The 23,516-nt window shown below is 40.9% G+C and overlaps 1 protein-coding gene across 1 annotated transcript in view; it reads right to left on the bottom strand.

Annotated features, from left to right (window-relative positions):
• Nucleotides 1-23,516, bottom strand: part of LOC126185029 (zinc finger and BTB domain-containing protein 24-like) — a 566,213-nt gene that overhangs the window by 425,771 nt on the left and 116,926 nt on the right. The window contains exons 3-4 of the mRNA XM_049927762.1: nucleotides 17,947-18,149; nucleotides 14,632-14,703 (exon numbers count right to left, since the gene is read on the bottom strand). The gene's annotated coding sequence lies outside the window, so the exon portion shown is untranslated. The remainder of the gene's footprint in view (nucleotides 1-14,631; nucleotides 14,704-17,946; nucleotides 18,150-23,516) is intronic.

The raw sequence follows: 23,516 nt of genomic DNA on the forward strand, positions 1-23,516 counted from the left end.
ACACAATAGCACGAATACTATGACGGATCAGAATGTGTCATACAAGGTTGATGAAAGTTCTGCCACGGATTTTCTACGAGCTACCCGTGGCAAACATAATACAAACAAAGAGCGCAAGAGTGAGAATACGAAAGGGACACTCCGTCAACACCGAGGTTATTGGTTCCAGCGGATTTGTTACATGTAAAATTGAATTTCAATAGGACAACAAATGAACTGTTTCAGTTGTTCCGAATAGTTAAAAAAATCTGCGTAAAAATTTGAGTGTGAAAATATTTGAAGCGTATCTACGAGATAAATGTATTAAGAAAGGAACCACAATATGGAACAAACCATATATCATCATAAAAATAAAATTAGAATACAGGTCGACGCCTCAGTTTGTTGTGCTATAGGGAAAGCAAAGTACACAATATGATATACACGGCATCCCTTGTAAGGGTCATCAGGCGCAGTTTCTCTAGTGTTTCGGCAGATGTTTTCAATTACGTTTTTGTAATGTGTAGCTGAAGTCAGCCCAAGCAAATACTTTCTCATCACGTCTTTCATACAACGCCCACTGTCGACAGAAGGTGTCGGTTTGTTGCCAGAAACAAACAAAATGATCTGAAACCGGAATTTTACGTGCCCATTCGATATTTCGGACTCAGGTCAGTCTAGTATGATATTCGTTTTATCGATGTGTAGTAACAGCGACAATAAAACACTAAGAATAGCGAGTATTTCAGAAGTGACAGCACAAAGCCATTCCTGGAGTACCAGTTATTCTAAAATACATATCGGTAAAACGAATATCGCACCAGACTAATTAGGATCTGTCTGTCGAATGGGCATGTGAAATTCCACTTTAAATATCATTTCGTTTGAAACGGTGAACAAACCGCCGCTTTCCGTCGGCACAGGTCGTCGTATGAAAAATGCGATGAGCGTCGTCGTATGAAAAATGTGATCAGCCGTACTTATCTGGGCTGATTCCAGCTACACATTGCAAAAACAAAATTGCAAATATCTGCCGAAACAGCAGAGAGAATGCGTCTGACGAATCTTAGGAGGGACACCCGGCTTAGTTCATGACTACCAGTGGATGATAAGCGATTGAGTCATAGAATGCAACTAACGGAATGAAGAGGTTTAGGAGCAAAGCTCAGGAAAAGAACTGTTCATAGAAATTTATTTTCTAGGTAAGAACAGTTGCAGATTGAAATTATTTAAATTATCTTGTAGTGTAGGTTTGTAGTCCTACAAATAAGAGAAAAGACGAGAAGAACAGTTTCTCGGAGGACTTTCGGGTTGAAGAAATTTTGGTATGTGGCCATTAAAAATATTCTTACGCACACGTGTGAGCAGGAATGCAACAGAGCACCGTGATACCGTAAAAAATGCAGGTCGCTTGCAGCTTGCAACTTGTGAATTCAGAGAAAACCAATTTCGACCTGTAGGTGACAATAGAAACGTACATCAAGTTACATGAATAACGATAATAAAGAACGGGACGAAATCAGGCCTTTACATGTTAATAACAACAACAATTTCTCTGCTTGCGTGTCAGCAGGTACTCTCCAAAATAGACGCGTCGCTGTCAAAGACGCCTAGAAGTAGGATTAACGTCAACGCTTCGAACGCCCTTCTGCTCATAGTCTCACACTAGCCTATCACTGATCTGTTAGCGTTGAAACATGTTTCCGAATATTCCTCAGTTCAGTACGGGTAGATACGACGACTGACGTGTTTAATTATTAAATAACGAGTGGAACAGCACTGCAATAAATTGCAAATGGGCAGACTACGAAAAAACAGACGAAAGTATACAACGTATAGTGACAGATTTAGAAAGACATCCAAAAAATAGGAGTGTTTGGAAAATAAGAAAAAATGCAGTAACGATATTAGTAATGTTCCAAGGCTTTTGATCAAGACTCCGAAGATAAAAAGAAAGTTTACTTGAGATGGTCGAAAAAAATATCTGTTTATTTCAACGGTTAGACGTCTATCATCAAATGAAATCCCTCTTATCTCTTTGCAAAACTACTTTAAAACACCATTGCGTCTATTTTTGCAAAGTGAAAAAGTGCACGATTTTGCACATCAGAATGTAGCATATATCTTGTATTTATTCCACGCGCAACACGCTGTATCATCTTATGTCGCCCTCGAATGCTGATGCGCAAAATAATTAATGTTTATGCCAAAACCAGTAATTTAAAAGGAGGTCTTTTGTTTGATGACGATGGAAAAACCATTGAAATATGAGTAATATATTGTGGATAACATAAAATACTCGCGATTAGCGCAGATTGTCATTCAGATCAGCAGTTACAGTCCTCAATATCAGCAAATAATGGATTAAGTAAGTTATTCATCTATTTGTAAAATAATTGATCACATTCGCAGTTCGATAATGGAGACACGGTGAACTGACCTGTCGATGGATACAAACCCACTTGTATACTCTGAAAGTCTTTGTTAAGTGCGTGGCAAGCAGTACATTTCGTTGTACTGAGAGTTTGAGCTCTTGGTGTTCAGTTCTAGTCTCTGACGACCTCGCTATGGACGGTACGCCTTCCTTGCTGTTCAGTTCACTGCTATTATGCTTGTGATATCTGTACAACATTCCTAGATTCCTGATCACAATTCCATTCCCGAAATATTAAATACAAGATAAACTGCACATTCCTGGTATCCGAACAACGAAATTATCTTGACAGTTCCTTTACTGGTGAAAAAATGTAAACGATACTTCCATTTCGTATAACCACGCTCCGTTACTCCAAGAGATCTGTATGATCGTACGAAAAAATCACAGTTCAGTGAATCTTACACCATTTTTCGATTAAGTTGCAGGCTTGAAACAAGTTGCGAGTTGGGACTAAGTATTGTTGTACTTTCCAATGAAAAATTGCACCAGCTTGCTGACACCGAGATTTTTGTAGTGCTATTTTATCTCTGGCACATAATCTTACTTTCAGATTCTATAAAGACGCGTAAACAAACGCCCGAGATTTCACCCAATTTTCATACATGATATGTATTCATGTAAAATTCGGAACACTTCCTGCACTGAAATTTCATTTCAGGCTCAACTGTAAAACATTACGTTCAGCTCAATGCCGTTGTTATGTCGCCCATTGTAGTACTCGTATGTAGCGATGGGCAGAAACCGTCGACATCATTAAACGGTGACGCAAAACTCTTGCTCGTTACTAAGATGCCGTTTTTACTTACGAGACACTCGATCGTTTTTAATTGCGTCCGAGAAAGAGGATGATCGCAGACTATAGAAGCAGTCGTGCATTTCTTGCCTTACGGTTTTCGATAACAGCTGCGTGAGGATGAGAACGTCGGACGTATCTCTGCGAAAATACCTGAATTTCACGTTATCGGTCAATTTATTTGCCAGGTAGTCAATATAATCGGTTTACGTAGCTACTCACCTACCGCAAATTTCTTTATGTAACTGAAGACTTTTGTGAAAACTATTCTGTATTCTCACGTAAATGCTTTCATATTATTTGGGTGCATTTCTAGGCTTGAAAATCTCTCTCCAGAGTGGATGGATCTAGCAGCGTGTATTTCATAACTTTGGTAACATGCCTCATGAATTTTTTAAATGTGTCCTATTTTTAGTGTGTTCTTAGGAAGCTTCGAAGACCGAGGGTATTTCTGAGGTTCCTGCTTATTATAGCGCAATCTCAGAACAGTCAATTCCCTTTGGATACAGGAACAACGCTACTTAGCCCATACTTCCACAGATTTATAGCTTCCATTGAATAATAATGCGTGTATTGTTAACTGTAGTAGACAGTGTTAGAGAACTTCTGTTATTCGCTGAAAAAAAATACTTTCTACGTGTCGCCTTTCATTATTCACTCCCTGCACATATTATTAACAAATCTTGAAATACTACATGTTCTTACACTACATGTTCTTACACTTGACAAATTATAAGAAAAGAGTCATGAGATGTAGGCATTTCACTAAAAATAATCGAAACCCTCAGCGAATGTAATAAAAATTTAGTAAATTTCAAACATATTTTCAGAATGTCTGCAAAAATAAAACAATCCCTCAAAGTTGGAACAGTGCTGGTATAATCGTTTCCCACAAGAAAAGTGACAGACAAGACATAAAAATGATGGATACATCAGCCTCCTATCCGTAATCTAAATGATATTAGCAAAAATAATTACTAACTGCATAAAAACATTGGAACAGAGGGTACAGTACAATAAACCATTTGCAAGTCAAGTATGAAGTTGCAGGACGGGACCACTAGGGTGAATCTTCACTTTGCCCTCGATTCAAAGATTCTAGGAAAGTATTTCATTCAGTTTTCACAAAATTTGTACTATAATGTCTTGAGACACAAGGTTAGATAGTAATTGAGTGTATATATTGCTATGGCGTAGCCTCATTAGGGTAGAGGGATATACGTAACTAGAAGAGGATTTTGTCTAGGAGAGTTTGTGTCTCCGAAACTATTCTCACAAGCCCAGCAGGAAGTTCTCAGCACGAAGTTGCAGAACTGGACCACAAGTATGGATCTCCACTTCGCCCAGTATTCAAAGACTTTGAGAAAGTATTTGATTCAATTTTCACAAAATCTGTACTATCAGTGTAGGAGACACTGAGCTGAGTATGTATGTTGCTTTGACACAGCTTCATTAAGACAGTGGGATATTCATATTTGGGGGTTTGCCTAAGAGAGTATATACCTTCGAAACTATTCCCAGAAGCCCATCAGGTTGTTTCCAGACTCCTAAACTGGAAAAATGAAATATAAATGCAGGTTACTGGAGAGTAACTGAAGCTTCTCGTTACATCTAATACAGATAACCTTCAACATCTCATACAAGAACTTGATAATGAAAATGAATTGGATGTGGACTGGACATATAGATGGTGGATCCACCAAAGAAGTTATGTGCTGGATTCCAAGAGATAAGAGAAGTCTGAGGGGAAATTACATTGATGACGTTAAAAAACACGCATGTGTATAACTGCAGACTGTAAAGCATGGGGCAGTCAGGGATAGATGTCAAATGGCTGATGGTGACCACGTATTTCGCTTCTCGCTCATTTCTAGTAGCAGCTTATCAAGGAAAATTTGGGAATCTTAAGAAAGCAAATAATTTGAAATTTGCAAATATTTTACAAGCTGTGGGCCAGAAATGCGGGTGTAACGATGGAACACGAAGAGCCACAAACTAGCGTCCGGAGCGTATTTCGCTTTCCTAGAACTTATTGTCGACAATTTTGCATAGTGGACGCAAAGTTAATTAATTTAAGGAAGTAAAAGATTATATCAGACCGATAAGATGGCGTTTCAAGTAAAACATCATCGTGCTTTTCGGTCTGGAAGTCTACGAATGAATTCCCCTTCTGAATTACTCTCTTTTTACTTACATACTGTAGAAAGAACTCTGCAAGGCTCACACGCCTAACTGTGACTTAGCTCGCTTTTAAAGGCAGTAGCCACTATTTCATCAATCTCTTTAGTATCAGCAGACGTGCCCACCCAAATTCGAGTGTATGAAGATTCAAATAAACGGCTCTGAGTAGGAAATAATCATTCATCAAACCACAGTAACAAGAGTTTGCGTAATCTAGAACAATTGCACAGCCCGTGGCTGTATCGTTTTCCAGAGAGAGGACAGCAATATAAACGAACGCTTTTCGCAGATAGTTCGGTGATTTTTGACCGTATGGCAAAAAAGTAGATCGCCATGCTCATGCAAAAGGTACAAGTAAAATTTTTATGAAGTCGACTGTATACTACTGTAGCACAAACTAACGGAGTTCACCTTGAGGAAATGTTAGCATTTTCATCTAACGCAATACGACAAAAACTACTTTCTACGGCACTACACATCCCTACTATCTAATCAATAAGACAGAAATTCAGTTATCAGTTTTACGTCAAATAAAGCTGAACGTAGATCCAAATAAAATAAGTTCAGACACAGACCTGTGAGCCGCAAGCAGACAGTCACGGTCAGCAGACTGAATCACACAGCGATTTATTAGCAATCAACAAAATAATATTCTTAACAGGTACTCCGTCGAAACTGTGCAAATAATAATGAAGAGAAAATTAGTGTATCTATCGTAGAAAAGGCATTAATAAAGACATCTAAGTTTAACGTGAGAATAAACAGTTATGACTTCAATGGGAGAAGACCGAATAGTTGTGTAAACAATAAGGGAAGTTACAGTTGGGCTTTGACAGCAGTCTGTCAATACGTAAATAGAAGTATGTACATTAATTAAAACGAGAAAACATTAGTGCAGTAAAGGTGCCGTGAGTATAAATAAATGAGCAATAAAAACGTCTAATCAAAGACCATATGTGATTAGTGGAAGAAAGCAGCCAACGCAAGTATGTTGCATAAATTAAAACTGGAGTATTTTTACGACGTCTAGAAGACATATTAAATCACAAAAGTAGACTGACTACTAAAAAAACTTCAGTGAATAAATCATAAAAGACCGTATAACAAGAATAGTATCCTTAAAGGATAGCTAACAGTTATTTGGATTGAAGTCTGGCAAAATCGACGCCATTCAAGGAAACGACTGTTTTACATACACATAGGAAGGGAATGAAAGCATTGGTGAAAGAGTGAAAATTGGTGTGATACATGGGAGACATATATTACAGCAGAAGGAAGGAAGAGATGTGGTCTACAAACTAAATAAACTGCAGAGAGGAACGTAAACAGCTACTAAAACCATGGGAAATACTTCAGCATTTTCGGATTTGAACATAAAATACGAAAAAAGTGGAAATTGTCTTTTAGATTTCGAAAGAATAGCATTTCATGCTAAATACACAGAAGGGAATAAAAGATTTAAAATTACAGTCAATAGCTTCCTTACAATAACGGTGAATTCTTATTTGCATACGGTGTAGAAAAGATTACAAGTATCGCCAACAAAGAGATGACTGTAAAACCGTTAGCCTTATCAGTGAAGGGACATATTTATTTAAAAACGTGTTTTCCATTTCATCAGTATCAACTTATATACATTCGAAGATTTCTGGAAAGCATGGGCACATGTTTTCGGACTTTAAAATGATGTGGGATTATTGTATCGAGAAGAACGAATAGTTACGTTATGTAAAAGTCGAATTTGTGTGGTACATGGCTAAGGAAAATAATGATAACTGTTGCAAGAAGAGTATGAACGTAAAACGAAGAAAAGGAGAGACATACGAGAGGACAAAAGTTAAAATGTGGTAAGAAATGGGCACATGTGTTCGGACTTTGCAATGATGTGGGATTATTGTATCGAGAAGAACGAATAGTTACGTTCTGTAAAAGTCGAATTTGTGTGATACATGGCTAAGGAAAATAATGATACTGTTGGAAGAAAAGTATGAACGTAAAGCGAAGATAAGGAGAGACATACGAGAGGACAAAAGTTAAAATGTTGTTGTGTACGTTACGCCTCTACTGACAGAACAGCATCGCTGATAGAAAGCAAACTAAACGCGAAATTTGTGAAACATAGAAAATAACTAAAAAGTATCCATTAGCATGAGTTTAAGCTACAGATGCTGTTATTAGCAAGCCAGTGCTATTCATGGAATTCCCGATAAGGGATACTTGTATCTATATGCGAGATAGACAAGTTATTCAGACCCTATAATTATCCATTTGAAGAATATTAATCCTTAAACACGAAAATCGAGCCTATGTAAGGACGGAAAATATTCCTGCCGGTTCCTGAGAGATATATTCTGGCAATATCAGAAATTAAATATCTCGCTGTAATGTGGAATGAGGTGTCACAGAGAAGAGAAACAGCGCAAACTTGTTGGAAAATCGTGCCAAGATATCGTGCTTTGTTTTCGCAAAACTGTACTGTTTATACGGCTCCAGCCTGTTGTAGTTCAAAACCAAGACAGGGAAAACTGATGAAAATTTAGATTTTATTGAGAGAGTAAGTTTCGGTGTCATCTGACGTATTATGGTTTCGTTGTTTCCAAGTGTTGGTACACATACATCTGCAACAGGCTACAACAGCTGCAAATCTGCCAGCGAAGCTCTCGCTTAATACGTTTTTCGCTGTGTTTATCCTCAGGTGGAGGAGTTCTATGGTTCATTTAATACCAAACGCTTACGAAAACGCAACGTTACAACTTTTTTTTCAAGTAAAAATGAACAAAAACTTGTTCATCGTCAGCTTGGTGAGTGACTTTCATAGAAATGAAAACGCCCATTACCATGTAGATAGCACGTACTTTAGACGGCAGCTTGGCAATTACTTTGGCTGGCACTCTCATTAGCATCAATGTACACTTTTTCTGACACCGTGTGGGAAAGGTAAAATAGCTACGAATACTGACCAACTTGCGATGAAATAGTGTCACAGCTTCCTGAACGTGAACTACGAATCGGACTGTGTTTTCGAGAAGGTATCTCCAGGAGAGAGTATCTCCGCCGTCGCAATAACGTCAATAAACTGACCGACCAAGTACAGTTTTATTTTTCCTAGAATGCGAAAATTTTTGGCGACAGCTATTCAAAGATCACGTCAGGCAGTTTAGATATCACGAGAGATTGAAAATGTTTTCGAATTTTCAGTGCTGTGAAACTCCTCTACTGAAAATTCTCTTTGAGGATATCGTCGTTTCTACGCCAAGGACAAAAAGACTGAATGTTTCCAAAGTGTAGCGTCAGTGTGCACCTGAAAATGTGTTTATGGAAGCAGATTTTCAGTACTTTCTAGAAATCTTTGTGTGGTATAATGTTAAGGCATAAGCCTAGGAAAGTTTATCTCGTAAGAGTTTTTCTTCTCCAGGCCTTGAGATGCAACCGACTGGGCAACTGTCAACAATATAGCTTTATCTTTATTTAAAATCCTAGAAGAATTTAGAGTTGCTTGAAATATAATTAATACAATTGTGTGAGATTGAACTTGGCCTCCGTTAACCGGTTGACAACATAAATACAGTAACATGTGCAAAGCGATAGATATGAAATCGTCGTTCAGTTGGCGAGGGAAGAATCCGTTGACATAATTAATATACTTGGACAAACTCTCGAAAACCAAGTTACAAATTCAATGATAGGTGTTAGACAAGCAGATGGGCTGCTCCAGATTCTCTCGGTGTGTGTTCTAAAGAAAGAAATATCTGTGTGGAGCGAGAAAGCGACAGTTAGGGCCAAAAATGTTGGGGACAGACATAATTTGCTTATCCTTTGCTGTATTTTTTGAAAAATATCCGACGGAATTTGTACAAGCACACCTCCTAAGTTCGTAAATCTGAGAAAGCTGAATTTCAAATATCTTTCAAGAAAACAGAATTCGCAATCAGTACAGTAACCTCGCGTAAGTTGTTAGTAACAGAATAAGGGAGAAAATGATACGATTGCTAAGTGTAAATACTTATGTGAAATAACACATATCACTCAGTTAAACGAAGAAATTAAAAACCAAGAGCGGTCAAACTGTAAGTGAAATACGAACTGTCTAAAGAAAGAATAAAAGAGTCTCACCGTCGACAACAGTGATCAAAGCAGTGGGTCTCCTTGCTACAGATATATACTGTCTACAAAATCAGACGAGTACAAGGCAGAAAAAAAGAAACAAAAACTGAAAGAAAAATAACGGAGAATGACGAGTTTGGATACACAAAAAGTGAAGATCCACACGAAAAATGAAAATGTCTTACATTAACGGCAAGAAGCGGAGAAGATGGACAACAGAACCCAACAAACTGAATTTTCAGTCATACTTACAAGAGTAAAAAAGGCAACCAGTGGATCCAAAGAATACAGAAAGACATGGCATAATGAGCCTAAAAGAGACACGACAGAAAGCAAAATTAAATTTACGAATTCGGTACAAAATTTCTATAATTTCCTAGAAAATAAACAAATAGAAACGACGGGTAGACGTAGGAAAACATGAGACATCTTCATAAAAAAATGCAGAGCTTTGGGAATGGCAATTCGGAAAAGGACAACAAACAAGAATGAATGCTGTGGGCTGTTTTATGTAGCCTCTGAACGTCTGAATCTCAAATAATCAGAAGCGTAGCGAAAATGTTAGGGAGACACTAACACTGGGTAAGACACACTGATACTATTGACGAACTTCCTTGCGGATGCGAGCGCATTCTTTGTGAAGTTACAGCAACTTTCTCATCTTTTGTTATATGCCGTGAATCATGGGTTCACGTCTATATGCATCGTTATTGGGTATACAGAAGGTAGCTCTCCAAGCAAACAGTGCTGCAACTAAAATGCGAATGAAGGTGGTCAGTGCTGCTACATTACACCTTATGAACAGGAGCGTTAGCAAGTCCATCGTCTGTCTTTACTCACTACACGCACAGTTCGTAGGGGACAGGAGCACGTAATCGGTTTTCCTACGTGAATGAAGCTACTTCCCAAAAACGAAATGTTTCACATCTTATATATAGTACCCGAAAAAGCATACTTTTTTTCAATAACAGACTTATTTTCATCGCGTGTCGCCTAATAAATATTGTGCAGAGCCTGGGAAATACACGCATATGTGTTGATTGCACTAAGAGACACGAAAAGTATACTTTCATTATCAATCAAAAAAGTAATCGTCATGAAAGGCTGCACCGTTCTACAGTAGTACTCTATAGTTTTCGTCGGCTGATTGATGAAGAGTGTACGGGGCACGTTCATTTGTTTCATTCTGTCTTTGCAAATAATCGTGAATCCGTTTATTTGCGCTGAAATTTTTATTCGGACTCCAGTGAGAGCTGTCACAGGTTGTAAACAGTTTTCCGCTACAGGTAAGTCACGTGTTCGTAAAACACAACACAATTCTCACGCTTATGTTTGCTCGGCGCGAAAAGTAAACGAAAGAACGGCAGCAGAGGTAGAGTGCTTTTGATATTTGCAGCGAAGGGTTCGACGTCGCCGCAGACACGCTTCTTTTTCGGCTCAGAAATTATTGACCACTGCTGTCAAAGAGGTTCGCGTCGCTGCGGGGCAAGGCATAAACGTGGGAACATGATAAATTACAAAAATGTTTGACCGATAATCAAAGAGAAATTATCGCCAAATAACTGCCATTAACGGTGACCGTGGATTTGAATATATTTGTCATGTTTTACTTCTGCGACTCCAAAGGGAATGAATTAATTTTCTATCACCGTGTCGAGTTCTTTCTGCTGGAGGTCTTCCAGTCGGGCAGAGAATACCGAGAAAACAAAGGCGTGGGCAATTTCTGCAAATTGTAGACAGGCAGTCTGTCCTGGAGGGCTACCTTCGGAAACAAACGCGCCAATATGTCAACCGAAATATTTTTAATAATCAGACAACGCAATTTTGCCCGTTCGGCGATTATTCTACGCAATAAATATGTAGCCGAAATAAAAGGAAACTCGCCAGTGGGGGGAGGGGGCGGGGGTCGCGTAATTTATGTGTGCGAGAGAGAGGGAGCGAGGCAACATGGCGGCGGTCCTGGGTTCGACCCCAGAGGCCGGTGGCGGGGGCCGGCGCCATCATGGCCGGCAGTCATCGAGGCAGCCAATGACGATGATGATGACGATCGGACCAATACGGATGATTCCGCCCCCACCATCTACCCCGCACCTCTCCGCCCCGTCCCTAATACAATGTAGCATACATAAACAAATGATGGATGAGACACTCGGCAAACCCGTTAAATGATTTTTGTATTAGCTACGGTATTATTTTTGCAATGAGTATTATATGTAATGTAAACTGCATAGTGATGTATTTTGCTGTAAATTATTTATAAAAGCGTCATTCCTCTGACTGGTGCATTATCTGCGAGAAGAGCCTTTCTGAAGTTTATTTCGCAATTATTGGCAGGTTGCGCGCGGACTACTTGACATTATAAAACAATTCTTCTGGACGAAAGAGCAGGCAAACAAATTACAAATGTGCGCTGCGGTTCAAAACCTTACACACATGCAAAGAAGCAGTAAAAAGAAGGCAAATATGGTAAACGAGAACCACATAGCTATTTAGGGAAAGACTAATTACCGTTGTAAAGCAACTCTGATTAGGAAAGAATGTTATCATGGAAGTTTGAACCAGAATAAACACGCATGGCTGTTATGCAGTCACCTATTTGAATCAGCCATAACGTACATGCTAAAATTATTTGTGGCGCTGCCACTGTAAGTATAGTGAAGGAGGATGGACTTTTGGAAAAGGCTAAAGATAGCTTAATGGAAAAGATCCAGCCTACTCGTACGAAAAACTAGACTGAGCCACAGTATTATGCACGAGGGCAGAATAAAAGTTTACAGACATACGAACACACTGTATGAAATCGACCTCTACTGCTACAGAAAGACGTAGCTGGAAGACATCTGAGGTTTGATGCGTGACTCCCAAGCTGAATAACGAAGAGATGAGCATCTAACCTGTGAAGAAAAATTTTCAGCGAAAATTTTCCGAACTATTCGTTTAATGTTTTGAAATGTTTTTTGTGGGAATGAAAGTAGAAAACTTTTTCTGTAATGTGTTGGATCAGAGTTGGACACGAAATATGTAGACGATTGTTATCTGGTGGGTTAAAACGAATCGATATGAGCGACGCTAAGTGTGTCCACGCTCGTAAGTTGAGGAAGTATTTACCGAAGATCACTTCTTGATTACAACTTTGCAACTGCAATAACCTCTAATACGACACAAACGAAAACTGTGTAATTTTATAACAGTTGCGGACATAACAAAACAGAATGAATTTGGAACGCATGTGACCTATCTACAGACATAGAAGGAACAGTAACCATTACAAAGAAAAATTCTGTGCACTAGGGATCACAGATAGAAATATCGTTGCAAGTGTATAACAATAGTCGTATACCTAAAAACTTTTGTCGGGAAATGAGCGATGCTGTTACGTAAAACGAAAAGAAGAACGGAGCCTTGCATGTAGTAACGTTCCTCAATATCTGACAGCAGTACTGGGACCGGAGTGCTTTTGTTTTCGTGATATGAGCTGTTCTACAGAAGACAAACAGACTGAATGAGATAATTTTATGATACTGAAAGGAAAAACGGTAACCTGAAGTCACCTTAGAACTGAAGAAATGAACGGGTGTCTTTTATAGCTGTTATCGGAGTCCCATTGAGATCAGTGTTCTACTTGAGACACATTTGTGATACTGTGTGAGAGTCTAGTACAGAATTTGGAATCATCCAGCGAAAAACCGAAATTCTGCAAAGCAAGATGAGCAGCAATAACAGTTAACACGTATGTATCAATGAAGAAACAGCAGTTTACTCAGTTTTGTTCTCCTTAGTGAAGCATTCAGCAGATTATAAATAGTCAAAATACTGTTCCATACTTTATCGAGGAGAAATGAACAGGAAGACAAGATGGTCTCTGGATGGAAGTCCATCTAAGATCTGAATTAGACTAAACCGGTGTAGGTGCATAGTTTTTCCGTTTTTTAATGCAACCGTTGTAACCTACGGATTCAGGTCCCTTTGGTATAGAAAAGAGATCCATTCTACAGTAATTTACAAGACAGGAGTTTGGATTTTATTCAAAATGTACTTCTGTACTTTTCTCACGGTATAGAATACGTTCCGCATTGCTGTTGTGTAGGCTTAGTTAGTGGCAAAGTCGTACCTTCCTTCCCCTTTATCCTATGCTAACTATCTTTGCCTCATCCATAGGCTCTTCGTGCTATATAGTTCTAGAAAATGCTTTTCTTACTATTTCCACTTCTGTGTGAATATACTTGTTGAGAATTCTCAATAAGCGAGATTTAATAACGCAGGAAACATGCTAACCCGAGTGAAGAGCGAGTAGCGAAATAAGGCATGGCACGTGAGGGTAGCCCCGTTTGGCTGTTTTCTTAGCCGTGCAAGTCGGTGCAAGGGTGCGCGCTCTATCCATCATTGCGGCCGCTTTCGCACGCTTACAGCACACGCCACTGAGTTTTTTCAACTTGTCTTCCTTGCCACGTACTTTGAAACGAGGCGACTTATTTTTAATCGTACCAGCTCTGTATTCTGCCACCTCAGTAGGAACTAAACTTGGTTATAAAGGTAAACCTGCGTGCCATACGGATGAGAGGACAATATATTGTAAATTTAAATCAGTACGGAGGAAAAATTTTAAGAAAAGTCCACGTAAGGTAATGGCAATTGGTGTGTGTCTAAACCTGATTAGAGAGAACACAGTTTGTAAACTGGAACAAGCTCTTGCCGTTTAGCAATAACAGGAAGCGCATGTGGTCGACACCCCTGAACAAGTGAGCATCTTGCGGTATGACGAAGAACATTCCAAACTCTTGGAGCGTACATTTAATAGTAGTACTCTCATGGTGGATCGCAGCTGGAAGGTTGAAAACTGACAGAAGGTCAACTCGCTGCCTATTGTAAGCCTCATGTCTGGGGTAACTATAAACGTAGGACAGTTTACCATTACTCGTGCACATTACGCAGCAACGATTACCAGTCGCGAAGGCAGTATCACGGTGTCGTTTAGTGACATAATTCCCACACATTATTGCTTTACTGTAACACAATTCACACGAAGTCAAGTGTATTTCAAACAACAGAGGAGATTGCTCACTGCGTTGAGGCGGCATTGCAGAAGGGACTGCGCGCAGCTGTGTTACAGAACACCACGTCTTCCTCGCAAGCTTACCGAGTGAGAGTCTTATGCCGTCGTTAGTGTGTCCATAGTTGGGTAGATAACTTCTTCAATCCGGGATTTACACTGAAATTAGAAAGAAACAAAAAGAATAGAATTAGGAGGTGACAGGTGATATTCCTTTTGTTATTGCGCATGCAGTTGTGCAAATGCATGGAGACGCTAAAAACCATGCTCTTAAAATGTTAGACAAAGGACCGATATATAATATATATACTTGAAGACAGCTAGAGCGAGTTAGACATTCCAAGAAAATCATCATATGTCAAATTTGCCGTCTTGGTACTTGATAAGTTGAGAATTTTCTTTATTTTTTTATTTGAACGTGGCTTTGTCATTAAAAAATTTCTTCGCATACTATATTACTAGTAATTTTTTACAAAATTTCTATGGAAGACTAAGGGGTAGCTTGACAGGTATGAAGCAATAGTAAACCAGTTCAAATGGTTCAAATGGCTCTGAGCACTATGGGACTTAACATCTGAGGTCATCAGTCCCCTAGAACTTAGATCTACTTAATCCTAACTAACCTAAGGACATCACACACACCCATGCCCGAGGCAGGATTCGAACCTGCGACCGAAGCGGTCACGCGGTTCCAGACTGAAGCACCTAGAACCGCTCGGCCACACCGGCCGGCTAGTAAACCAGTCTACGGTTATACTGATCGAATTACCTAACTAAAGTTAGGAGAGATACATTTGAAGAAGTTCCATTAACGTGAGCGTTTTCCAAATCAATGGCGAAACATGTTTAGTTTACGTTAGTACCGTAAACTCAGACCGAGAGGTAAAAATGAGCACAATGATATAAATATTCTGGAGAGAGAATGCGTTGTGTGAATATTCAAATAAAAATGATGAGGGACATGCGAAGAAAGTATCAGAAGTCACTAGATGATGTACCACATGGTAAGTGCATCATATGTGGATGTAACATATAGAAGGAATTAGGATTTTAAAAAGCTGCACAGGGGTGCAGTCTCAATTCATGGTTGGAGATCGTTCTCACTCACTTGTTCTTATGTTACACAAAACAATGCAGTTTTCGACGATTTTCCACACACAGATAGTCGACTGCTCCGTTGATGCAGTTCTGGGGTATTCTTGAATATATGGTAATATTCTTCAGCTTAATGTATATTCTGCCAAGTTTGAGATACATGGCGCTTTTTATTTTTGGACACATAAATATTCCTTCCTGTGGGTGCCACAGATGGAGTGTAGGAAAACGGCAACTTATGTGACCTTATGCGGATTATAATTTGCCGTATTTCATTTTCACAGTCTCTGTGAGAGCGATAAGTAGAGAAATATTTGTAGGTTCCCCTCTGAAATACTGATTTTGGAACTTTATTGTAGTTTTTATAGAGATGTTAGGAGTCTTTCTTGGAACATTTGACAATCCAGATTCCGCAGCATCAGAATTTTTCAGACGCTCTCTCGCTAGAGCATTCGCTGGAGCATTTGCCGGAGTCTTCGCGCTACCTCTCTATGTATCGTACTTGGACAATGACTTAATCGCAGCGTGGCGTTAGTACATAGATCTTGCCAGCTTGTAGCACTTTCAGCGGAGTCGACGAAAGAACAGAAAGTAGGAAGGCGAGCGGTTAAGTTTGGGTGCAACCTCAGTTGCCCAAGGTCGACGGCTGAGCTGCACCGCATCTCACAACAAAGCCTGCCTCTGAGGCCGTTATCAGCCTAACTTCGGCTGTCTGTACTCCACGGTGTAACGAAGAGGAGATGCGGCGCATTTCTGACGACGACCCTGTTCTCGACTTACGCATATTTATGCTGTTCGAGTCTCCAGCCATATCGGAAATCGACTCCCATTTCTTGTTCACGATATTATATTTTTGCCTAAATCACAGTCCTCCTGCGATTCGCTACACAGGTTCGCAGTCAGTTCTTCCCTGGAAGCTGGTCACATTTCAGCGCAGCGCTCGTGATGGTGTTGTTATAGACGAAGGCCGAAATACCGATGGACGAGAAGAAAGAACGATGTGGCGGTATACCGGAGCGCAGGTCTGGGCATCTTCTGTCGGCGCCAACATCCTGGCGCCTATTTTTGAGCCGAGGTATCGGCAGAAAGTGGCGAGCCGCCGTTATAACGAGAGGCGGCGTGGAGGTCTTCCCACAGGCCGTGCAACGAACCCTGTTTTAAAAGGCTCCTTCTTCGAGTGGGCAGTTGGTAGGCGAAGATGGGGGAAGCTAGCACTGAGAACTGGTTTCTTGTGGCGGCTGTATCAGTCTGCCGCTGGACGCTGCACGACTATTAGAAGCGAGCTCAGCACGCCACCGGACTCTCACTTGGCCGAGCGCAAAATTACTCTCATTGTCAAATGGAGTGAAACTGGCCGCGCTAAACATGGCCACCCGTACAAACTCGCATTTGCTGCGGCATTACGCGTGTCGTTTAACGGTTGCCTCTGTTAGCCAATAAAGCTCGCCAGCGGGTTAGGGTAGCAGATTTTCTCAGTAAAGGAAACAACACTGTTGAGACTTGAACCGAGCTGTAGGGGATCTAGATTGTTTTTTGGGAGGCCTAGACACGAAGTCCTTAATTAGTGTCCACTGTCGGTGATAAAGGGTCCACTACGTACCAACAACGCCGAGAGTAGTAAATGTCGAACCGTTCAAACTCTGAGAAACACTGCTGCTCAGGCTCAGAACTACTGTATTGCAGCTTTGCGGGCTTATCTCAAACCCCAGGTAACCGGCTAAACGAGGCCTTGCTATACATTTGCAATTAATGAGTACAGAGTGAATAGGTCTCAGAGGTTTACTATGATACTTAACTTACATTTAGATTAGTTCAAAGCTAAATTATGAATGCTATATTTCTAATTATACGAAACCACAATTACAAAGCAACTTTCAGGTACCCTCTTCGTGAGGCGAGAGTGTCAAATTCAAGAAAGCTAATTTGATACGGAAACAATACGGTGAATCGAATTAAAAAAAAAAAGCTGTATTTTCAGCAAAACTTCGCAGTCCGCCGCAGGATATAAATTAATTACCAGAATGTATGTTATATGTGATCTAGAAACGTAACTACTGGATGAACAGAGAAAAATGTGATACCAGATGCACGAACAAAAGTAAATAAATAACAATTTTATAAACTTCTCCGCGGAGAAACGTATAAAGAGTGTTTTTTTCTTTTGCAGAGCCACTGTTGCGCGCTTCCCAGCAGGCATCGTCACAGACAAGTCTCTCGTGCCGCTGGGAAGCCGAATGTTGCACATAATCCGTTCACAGAACAGGCACTGAGCGTGGGCGGAGCGCGCTGCGCGATGCATCTGCGTACCTTGCTCTCTTTCTTGCACGCACATCACCTCGACACTTGCACAGTCAGCCGAGCCTCTTCATGTTCCTTTTCGTCGCACTAAGAAATCAGTAGCGTACCGCTCACTTTCAACTTCACGTCAAGAGTTCAGAGTGTGTCGCTGCATTCACTTCACGTCTTTTTCCACAAACAAGTCACTTCCATTTCGGTTTTCCAAACCGGCACTGCAACAGAAGAGATATATCAGCTGCAACGCGAATCGACACTACGCAACAGTCGGGTGAGTTTTTTTCTTAAAAAAAAAAAAAAAAGAAGAATATCGAAGAAGAGGGACGGTCAACTGCTGTCGGAGCGGGTAGGGAGCGGACCAGATATTAAATACGTAAACGGCCGCGACCACGAGACGTCACAAGACCGGTGCCGCACGCAACTCGCAAAGTCGGAGCCGTCGGAAAACAACAATAAAAAAAGAAGTATTTAAACGGAAAAAAATCTTAAATGCGGCGAACAGTATTTGTGAGAATGAGTCAGAAGGGAGAAAACAAGTAGCGTGCAGAGAAAACGTTGCAAATTACACAGGTCGTGTTATGCAGTTTGGAGCCGGTGTCGGTGGTGGCTGCGCTGGCGGCAAACTGCATAGCACTACTGCATCTATGCAACTCGTCCGCGCCGCCACCAGGCCTCTTTCAACTCTGCCCCCATGTGATCGGAATATGAGTGAGTGCATGCGCTCGCACACACGTACACATACACACACACACATACACACTCGCAGGCGGGCGCTCGCGCTCTCGCTCTCTCTCTCTCACTTGCATCCTGCACACACGCGGGCGACGGAGAGGGGGTAGTCGCGGGCACCGCGCGAGGGGGGGGAGGGGGGTGCCTGACCAGTGCCGGCCGCGGGAGGGGGTGCAGGGAGGGGAGGGGCGCCGGCGCAAAGTGGGAAACAACGGCACGTGCACGCACACGACGCACGCAGCACGCACCGCAGCTGCGTCCGCGCCAGCGCGCTGCATCTTGCACCCGGCCCGCCCGCCGCTCACCTCCCAAACGGTGCTAAACGGCACCGACGGTCGCGATCGCGTCCGAAATTATGCGGCGAACCGCCTTCCGGCTGAAATTTGGCGCCTGCCGGAGTGGGGAGGGGGCGGAGGGGGAGAGGGGGCAGGGGCGGAGCGCGCCACCCCCTGCCATTTTTCGCTCCTTTTTTTTTATTTATCTGCTTCGCTTCCGTTTCGGACGGGCCGCGCGACAGACATGGCGAATGGGCGAACAATAGTGCACGGGACACGTTGCTATGGGACCGTCTACTCGTTTGCGATAGTTCTCTTTTTGTACCAAAATTGTTGGTAAACAGTGACACTATGTTGCTGATATTGTAGTAATAAAAGAAGGCTGACTTCTACTTTGCACACGAAATACATAAGACAATATCAGGACACCTGTCGTGACACGGCTATAGCTTCGATTTACGCTTATCATCTGGTCTTTATTTACGAAACGTACTTGGTTCTGTAAGAAGAAAAATATGTTTTTCTTCATACAGAAGTCGTCTTCTTCATCGACAGCGGTGACTTACAAAAATAACAGTGTAACAGGGTCACGAGGCAAACCGTGTCACTTAAGACATGAATCTGCGTCAGCTGTCTCGATCCTCTAGTCAGCCACAGGAAATGATATCTTTGGGATATGGCTGATCTGATTTGGAGCTACCTTCTGACAAAGTCAGAATCCATTTGATTGTCGAATTCATCCATGTTTAAGATACTCAACTCTTGAAGTCGCGTTGGAGGGAGACAATTTTTGTTACTGTGACACGTTTCGATACATCAACTACATTCATGAGGAGTGTTATGTTTGTAAAAAAAATTGGCGTAACATTGAAAAACAATTTCCAAGATAATGTTTCACAAACTATAAACTTCTGTGTTATCGCTTACACGTTACGGTGTCTGTGCGCCAAAATAAATTTTTATTCGTGACATACGTTATGCTATTTGTAAAAATAGATATAACATTGGAAAACATTTTACCATTGTATTTCACAAACTGTAAACTGCATCATGTCGATATGTCATGTTTTCGGTCTTTGATATCATAGCCATCTGGGCCTCCATGAGTTTACTGCGTGCACGAGGTTGCTGCCAACGACAGTTTGGACTCAAAGTCTCACGGTTAACACTTAACGTGGACATCACACATGACAGCCTACATTTTACTTGTACTGTTTCTAGCGCGAGCATTTTTGACCAATTTGTAACTACTTACTTTTCGTTCTTGCTGCTACTTGGATTTTTCTTTTTCATATATCCTATAATGTTTTGTTGATAGCTTTTGTATTGTCTTTTATTGCCACGGTTTTCTCAAGACGATGCATCGAAACGCGCCACAATAAATAAATTTGTATCCGACCAAGATGTCTCCAAAACTTTATTACATGCCAAAACGTGAATATACAGGTTTACCTGCCTCGTATCATCGCGGAAGGTGGCGTAGATTTTGGAGACTGAACTGAACGTCCCGACACTTCCGTCGACAAGACTATGAGCGAATCATTGTCCCATATTTTTCTATCTGTCACTGCCTCGTCTGTAAAGATTGCGATTGTAAAGCCTAACCTTCCCCTTCTTTCGCGCTCAAACTCCTTGACCCGAACACTTAGAACCCCCCCCCCCCCCCACCCCCACGGGGAACAGCATTCGTTACACAGGCGGCAGGCGGTGAAAGCAATTGCATTCGTCCTAGTGAAAGAAACTAAATCGTTCAAACATCCCCAAAATCCCCTAAAACACAGATCTTACATGTGGTGTCCGGAAACAAGGCTGCCTACAATTTGTATAATCCGGTATTATGTGTATGCATCTTCAAGATACAGCTTTAGTTTCTGACACTTTTCAAAAATAATGTAAGTATGTGTAAATTTTTCTGAGTGTTCCGTTTTTTTTTTGTATTATATATGCAGCGATATTAATATGTAACATATTGGTCGCAATCAATGGTTCAAGCACCTTAATGGATATAGTAGTGTCTCATGGATGTCTATGTCTGAAGTATTCGACTGCCAATGTATAAAGTTTTAAATGATGGGTACTATAAATTTTGAAAATGCCGTCATCGGAAACTGAGACGCATGATAAGCAGAGACACTAAAGAGTGAAGTCTTGGCAGTGATTATATTCTTAGTATTATATTCTTCATAGGCAAAATTAACTACTGCGAAACACTTTATTTACACGAGAAAATACGTATGATTATGGTAAACAACTAATTTCCTTATTTGATACCAACAGTCCTTAAGTTCGAAAGGCTTTATTGGCAAAAGGTGCGACTGTGCTTCTGTAGATTTGTGGAATACAAAAATGAAAAACTGATCCTATTGGTTTGCCATTGAGTATCTTGCTACGTATATGTCGAGGGGACTATATATATATATATATATATATATATATATATATATATATATATATATATATATATATAACAGAAACGGAATGTGCCCGGCCTATGCGATATAATGGGCCAATTTTACTGTAACTACTCGGTTTCAGTTGTACAGGCGGTTCACGATCTGCCACTAGCCACATGACCTTGAACTAGGCCTTACAGCACAGAACGTATCAGGATCGTTACGGGTTAATGAGCTGTGCCTTTGACATTAGTGAACCAAGTGGTTTGTTTTCGTAATACTTGACACTAGGATCCTCAGGCGCATGAGGCTTAACATAGAAATGACATGTGGCATAAAAATAGACTTCTACCTAGATGGGAATCGAGGAAAGACAGGTGAGAAACCCATATTGTCGTTACAAGTGATACAGAACAAAACGAGAAAAAGGTCCAGATGGTGAAGTCTGGAAAATGTTCAAATGTGTGTGAAATCTTATGGGACTTAACTGCTAAGGTCATCAGTCCCGAAGCTTACACACTACTTAACCTAAATTAGACAAACACACACACCCATGCCCGAGGGAGGACTCGAACCTCCGCCGGTGAAGTCTGCAACAGGAGTTCATAACGGTTCAAGAATGTTATCGTACGAGTTCCTCGTTCGATTACTTACAGTTCAGTTACAAAAATGTCAAGAGGGGAAGGCTTTTGAAAATGTCATGGGGACTATTTATATATACGAGAAATCGGGGAAGCATGTAATTATGGTGATTTATTGCACAATTGCGAAGGTATTGCCTGTTGAGTTGCGATTGATGCAGCATTTGCTGCTGCACTGCATGCAAAACTAGCGGTGCGGCATGTCGGACAGAGACCCTTAAATGCGAGTAAGATGAAATAACCGGTTAAGTATTGAAATTTTGAATACTGTAATTCGAGATACATGGCGGAATGTGAGAAAAACGTGGCGAGGGCCAAGACATGGCTGATGGCTGACTCATTGTCGGTGGCGACACAACCAGTACACAGTTATTCCCTCACAACTAAAAAAATTCTCTGTCGAATTTGTCACCTCTGCAAAATTCCGTTAGCCCCGCGTTCGTCTTCTAGGAGCCCATATTGTCTCGGATTGTTTTAAGTTATTGCGGATTCTCGCCTGGTACGTGTGATAGGGTAGAAACTTTGTGATGCCAGCACTCTCCTAGCTGGCTCGTATGTGGCTGACGGCGGTGCGTCTCCCTAGGGCAGAAGCAGTAATAGAAGGGAAAAAGGGTGACTCATCAGCCGGGAGCTGCGCAAGGGGAGTGCCTGCACCGGGGGTCGAACGGGGACAGCTTTCCATTGGGGCGAGCAATTTTGCCGCCTTTTTCCAGTACACGCACGCTCGCGCAATATCTTCACGCAAAACTGCCCTCTGAAGCACCGGCGCATCGCCAGTCTTACTTCCTCCTGTCCGTCACCTCTAAAATTATTTCTTTTGCGCTGTTTTGAGAACTCCCTTTCTACCGAAACAGTTACGAGACGAAAGACAGTATATTTAAAAAACACGCACCACATGTATCTAAATATCAGAAAAATCAGTGTAATATGCAGACACAGCCTAAATATTTCTTCTTCCGGTAATGAAAACACAGCTTTTGGAAGCTATTGAACATAAAATGAGCAGAATATTTTAAATTCTACACCATGGCATGCCTTGGTTTCACCAGGGTCTCCTTAAATATCAGTTCCAAACATTGTCTTCTATGTGCCATGTTCTACAGCTTACAGATATTGAATATATTTAATGGCATTTTATCTAGATAGAAGTGAGATGCCCAATAGAGTTAACTTTTTGTTTTTTATTTTATTACCGGATTGGTATCAGGCACGTGCCTTTCTTCAGCGGCACGTGCGTTACAGAAGACGAAATATCTTTTACAATATGTTTAACTCTAGCATATACACAGCGTATAAATATTAAATATTCCCATAGCACAGATATTAAAAACTGAAAATGAAATTTTATAATCTGTTGTGTCAACAGCTCATTCGTAATCTATGGATGCAAAGCACATTTTCTCTGCCAACTGCACAACATCAAAATTTCTTTACCGAATATGATGGTCATCTGATCGGATATTTACATGAATTTTCTCAGTAAATGTCTTTGGCAGCAAAAATAGCGCATGTGAGGTATGTAAAAGTGTGATATGTGTAAAAAT

This window comes from Schistocerca cancellata, chromosome 4, assembly GCF_023864275.1.
Source record: "Schistocerca cancellata isolate TAMUIC-IGC-003103 chromosome 4, iqSchCanc2.1, whole genome shotgun sequence".
In the NCBI taxonomy this organism is placed as follows: domain Eukaryota; kingdom Metazoa; phylum Arthropoda; class Insecta; order Orthoptera; family Acrididae; genus Schistocerca; species Schistocerca cancellata.